Here is a 6,376-nt window from a genome sequence, read left to right on the forward strand (position 1 = left end):
TTGTTTTTAATTTAATTACAGTAGATAATAGTTGACAAATAGCCCATGCTTCAATGTTTACCTTTTGAAACAAACTAAAGTTGTTTTACGTCAATGAAAAAAAACGCAGCTTAATTTAACAATGTGAAATATTTCGAACAACTTTGCTAGTAAACAGGTATTATAAGGATCTACACAGTTTTTTTCTCTATGTAATCGTCAATTCCCGTTGCGTAACAAGGACAAATTTAGGTTTATAATCTTCGGTTCTTACCCACGTTATGCACACTTTTTTGATAAGAACTAAAGGGGGATTTTCACGAAGCGAATTGAACGGCGGATTCGACGGCGAATTGTATATGAGCATGCGCAGTTTTGTTTGTTTTGATTTTGCATCGAACTTAATGACAAACATATGTTTTTATGTGATAAGAACACTCTTATATATCAAAATAAATTTCGAGAAAATTTATCTGCGCGAAAATTTTTGGAAAGGTCAATTCAAAAAAAATAAGTCTTTTGTTAAAAACAGTTTTTTTTTCTCTCTTCCTCAATAAAAGTACTTTACAAGCTTATTACTATTTATGTTATTCGTTATTTTTTTCTGCTTTTTTGAACACTCAGCAAATATATTGGCCAATTGACATTTGCACTAATTGCCTTACTTTTCTCGCTTTCGCTTTGAGTGAAGATTCTTGGCAATGTCGATATTCATATGATATTTTTATCTTTATAATAAACGTGCCCATGATTGCAGGAGTGGAACGTTTTTCTGAATTATACTCCAAATATTATGCGAAAAAGACCTACGTTTAAATGTTCGATAATCTATGCAAAAGATGCTAAAAATAGTATATAGGGGTGGAATATAAGGCGTTTTTCGTCAGTCAGTGTTTAAGAAGCTTTATCGACTTCTCTGTTTCCAGTAATTTTTGAACTGAATACTCCTTATGGAAAAAAGGACTATGTTTGAAAATTGAGCGTTTTTGAATATGCATGCGCCCTCGATAGCTAAACGAAAAGTACAATCCTAGGCAAATTCAATCTGCCATTTGAATGTTGGCGTGTGTGGGCGTCAAAAAAGTCCAAAATCGTTGCAAACTTGTAACAATATCAGATGGCCAATTATGAGGCAGACTGAATGTTGTTTAACATAATTGTAACTACCCTATCGTTAAATAAAATTGGAGATCGATACATCTTTTCTGCTTACATTTTATCGTTTAAAAATAGTATTCGTTCGATCACACTTGGTCATTTTATCGTTTAAAAATAGTATTCGTTCGATCGCACTTGGTCATTTAAAAAAAAAACACTGGCTTCATGATGTTGCCAGGCAACAACGCGACCAAAATTTAAAAAAAAGGCAAAAGTTTAAATAAATTTCGGTAAACGATAAAGCCTGAAAATGTATGTTATACTTCAATACATATGTGACTCGTATGCAGTCATTATGTTCAATCGCATGTAGTTTTAGACCCAGAGAAAGTTTATTTGAATACACGCTTTTTTAAATATAAGAATCGTCTTTATTTTTGTCAATATAAATCACTCTAATATATTCCTAACCCAATTAAGTTCAAAAGATCTGAGAATGCAAACTGGTGTAAAAATTACCCTCTGGTGTGTTGTTGTTTAAGCATTCTAATTCAACTGACAGACAGACAACTAGATTTTGTAACGAGAATGACACGATACAAGTTTACAAAAGTTAACAAAAAATAAAAAACCGAACGATCATAATCGTTCAAGAAGAATTTTCAGATGATCGTATTTGTAGGACATTCCTGACTTTTTTTCTAATTTCTTCTTTGATATTCTTGTATATTTTATAAAAAAAGGTTTTCTTTCAATGCAATTTGTTCTGCAAAAAAAAACTAATTTCTGGTGACGAGTGATTCTCTATACAAACCAGCCAGGGAGCTTGCACGTATGTTGAAGAAACCAGACAGTCTGATATACGGATTACACATGCAAAAACATTCTCAGACAAGAGATATGAGAAAATTTAATAATAGATTATCAATGGCTTTTAATAAAACACAAGGTATTGTTACACTTGTATTTTCGCAGTGATGAGTCATTTTTGGTGTTTTAAATCTTTATGTTTCACCGTACAACATCAAAGCCGGCCAGCATCCGTCTAAAATAGATGAAAAATCGGTACAGCCTTTTTATAGAAATTTGTAATTTTTGATAGATTCTCACAAAATAGTTTAATAAAAAATTAATAAATACACTTCTCGTTCAGTTTTTTTGTCGATTGAGTGGATTTAATAGCAGCCAAATAATACGATAGAGTTACGGAGTTACTATCTCAGAAATTTAAACTTGGTTGTACCAGTTCCTTTTGGGTCCTTCTTTTGGGTCCTTCTGGGTTAATCTTCAAAGCAGTAAAGCTATTGATTGCCTTGTCGGGACTATTGATATTTTCTTTGAAAACTAAAATGTCACAAAAGAATTGTAGAATCTTGACAACAAGAATAATACTTTAATCGGAGAAACTTTCGCAAGGTGAAAAACTTTCGCGAATTCAGGAATGCTCATCACCACAGCCATGCAAATCGAAACAGTTACTTGTGATTAAAACAATGCTGAACTAAGTCAAAGAGTGTTGCATCCAACTCATCAAACTTACATGAACAAATAAGAAACAAAACGTCGGCTGATAATAGATTAATTAAAGAAACTTGTTGTTTGGAAACTATAAGGATGTATGTGCAAATGTGGACTGACTAAAAGTATAAGCCTTTAAAAAGAAAAGACGACCTTTGCATTTTATGTTGCTAATGATGATACAAAGTAGACAGTCCAAAATCAAATAAGTCCTTGTAACTTGAAAATTTAACAAATGGTCTTGGTCAAATAGTTCGAGAATCTACACCAGAAATAAACATTGTTTGAACATGCTTCTGAATCTCAAAAGTCTAAAGAATATCAAAATCAGGCTTAGGGGTTTAGAAGGAAAGATAAAAGCATGGGTTCATTGTGAATATGAGTTCATTGTGAATGGGTTTTGTTAATGAAGTAATTAGAAAAAGAAATATTACATTTTGAGTCTCCCAAATCGCTTGTCTATTTTACAAGCCAAAGACAACCATAAAACTTGGTAAATATCGCAAGATTTGCTTTTTGCTACAACCATGGAGTCAAGCAATATTACTCCGATGTTAAAAATACTTTTCCACAATAAACTTTCTGAAATGGCAGGCTGACCATGATAACTCTACCATAGGACTTCTCGCGATATCTACTTGTTTAAAATTGGAACTAGTTTCAAACACCCTGACTTAACTGATGAGGCTCCATTTACATTTGATATCGTAAAAAAATACTGTGTATGTGTATTGCGTCCTACAAAACAACAAGGATTCCATGCAAACTTTGAGGAGTGAAAATTTTATTTGGGAGGAAAGTAAAAAGACAAAAGCTAATTTATCCAAAGGGTCGATTAAAGGGGATACAGGGAAACGCAATCCAAGGCACTAGATCAATTTCATGCAACCACTCTGAAATAAGTCTGGCAAGCATAAACAGATTTGTCGAATGAAATACTGATATGGCAAGCAGTTTTACACCTGATTATTTTTCAAAGCCTAAACGTAGTTCCTAAAAAACATGATGATCAAAAAAGAATGGAACAAGTTAAAACACTTTTTTCTTCCCTCGCAAGAGATCTTCTCTATTTGGTTTCTTTTGGTGCAGCTGGTGTATATGCGTAGGCCATGTATCTTTCACGGAATTCAATTTTTTTCTCTCCATAATTAAACCCATGCACTTCAAATGTTGGTAACTGAAAAAAAATTTTATTTGTTGTTGGTGCACGTATAATGCATCTAATTTCTCCATACATAATGCATATCTGCGAACAAAAATGGTCTTCCTTGATGGTGGTGATTCTAGTTGGTGAGCATAAGAAGTTGCATTTTCAACATAATTTGTACACCGTGACCAGCTTCGATTATATCGATAGTTCATCCAAATAGCAAAGAAGATAATCGAACGTTTCCCGAGAAAGAATAAAGATGGAAAGATTTCATAGGAATTTCGCATAAGTGAGATTTTCTGTTTAATTAGCCTTACGAAAATAATTTTTTGCAAAATATTTTAAACAAACGTGAATATTTCTTTACGTGAAACAAGAAAGAAAAAATGTTATTAATAAAATACAACGTCCTATAATTATGTTTTTAACAATGTTTTTTGGTGAGAAAAATGTTTACTAACTACCTGGGGATGAAATGTAGTACAACAAGCCAGAAAACGTTACACTAATAAATGTCTGCAGAATTCCAAGACAATTTTTCTGTTGCAGCATGAGACGAAAAGCTAAATTTGTCTTTTATATTAAGAGCAACAACCCGCTTTTTAGCAACTTTCATAAAAGAGATTTTGAAGCTAGTTGTAAGTCTGTGGAAATCCACGATAGCATATCTCTCGCTGACAAGTAATGAAAAAAAAAAGAAGAGCGAGCTGGATTCCCTTTTTTGTTGAGAAGGGTTAACTACAAACATACCTAATCGTTTGAAAACTAGTTAAATCCTGACATTGTAATAAACAAAATAATATGTCAAACCATGTTCTGCGGGTTTAGACGTATGACGTCGATTATTAAATAAATTTCCGTTATTCTCAACCTCATTTTCAGTATCATACTTACATTAATGGGATAGACAAAAACATTATTCTGCACAAAAAATTGCAAATTTTGTTCTATTCTCGGTAAGGGATGGAAACGACAAAGGAAATGCAAAGACAATCAGAAATAAGATTACTTTTTCGAAGGAAAGTTACAAGTTCACTGTATAGGAGCATTTTTCTTCAAACCGACACAATTCCTTTTGGTTAAAAAACAATTTTATTTGATAACTATGTACTATTCTTATTGTCGAATTTTTAGTTCTGCGTGAAAGCGGAGTATACCAAAATGGCGGAAGATATATCGAAAAATATTTTCGTAGATTTAAAGGAGAGCGGATGGAATGTAGTATTAGCTTTATTAGCTATATTATCAGATACACAACTGGTTTAAGAGAAACGTGTCGGGAGTTCAAGGGCAACAATAAGATAAACGGGAAATAGCAACAGTAAGAGCTTCGATAAAGGCTTTCCTCTTTTCGTCTTTTGATAGCTCGGGAGGGAGAAAAACTGCGACTTTCGCACAACAGTTACTTTTTTTAAAATAAAGGAATTCAGAAATAACCCTTTTGTACTTCGTTGTCAAATTCTTCACCATATATATCACAAAAAGGCGATCTGTGAATGCCGTACTCATTCATTCGGTGGCGGCAGACAGTTCGATATCTCAGAAATCAAAAATATCTTCTCAATAAGATTTGGAGGAATTTGTTTTTGAATCACAAATTTTGATGCGCCACATACACGTTTGTTTATTTTGCAATATCTTCACTATCATAGACTGAACATTCCACTCTGAGAGCCACAATTTCAGCTCGATTGGTTAAACCAAGATACTCATAGTCTGGTAAGGTTAGTTCCCTAACTATTTCCTGTTTGTTTCAGTATTTTTCTTTTCTGCGCGGTATTTCTTGTTAACGCTCTTCTTTTTTATTATTATATGTACAATTTTCACGACTGAATAATGAATGATCGCGACTGAATTATTACAACCGAATTATGAATTGTCACAACCGGATAATGAATTGTCACAACCGGATAAGGAACTGTCACAACCGAATAATAAATAATCACGACCGAATAATGAAAGATCGCGGCCAAATTGTTACCACCGATTGATGAATTATTACAAATGAATAATGGATTTTCACGACCAAATGATGAATGATCGCGACCAAATTGGCACGACAGATTAATGAACAAGGGAAGTGAGAATTACAAACTTATGGCAGCTACTTCAGTACTGCTGATAATAAAAATTCGATTAGTTAAGGTAATATTTGAAACAATAATGTCAAATTAGTTACGCAACGTGATCTTTTTGTAATAAAAAAAACAGTGTAGGTTTATCTTTATTTGTTTTACTGTTGCTGTTGTTTTTAACAAAATCTTCATTAACGGAAAGTTCATCCCCTTCTATTCCACCTGCCCTCTTCTATTGGAGACCTGATTGTAACAGAGAGTCCTTAATTCCTAAGTATTTTCTTTTACCGTCTTCAGCAACTATGAAATTTTCTTAAAGACTGAACAAGATTCACCAACACATTTTCAATGCGCTTTTTGCACTTTTTCTTTAAAATGTAATTATAACTGAAAGTAAAATGGAAAGCTGCAACAAAGATGCTGGTATTGGTGCCATCTCCAACACAATAGCCATATCCCCAATGTCTCTTTATTCCAAACCAATGTTGCACGAAGTATTTCAACTGAATTCCAATGACATAGCATGTAGTGATGGCCTCTCTGCATTGTTATCTGC

The sequence above is a fragment of the Hydractinia symbiolongicarpus genome, chromosome 8 (assembly GCF_029227915.1).
Source record: "Hydractinia symbiolongicarpus strain clone_291-10 chromosome 8, HSymV2.1, whole genome shotgun sequence".
In the NCBI taxonomy this organism is placed as follows: domain Eukaryota; kingdom Metazoa; phylum Cnidaria; class Hydrozoa; order Anthoathecata; family Hydractiniidae; genus Hydractinia; species Hydractinia symbiolongicarpus.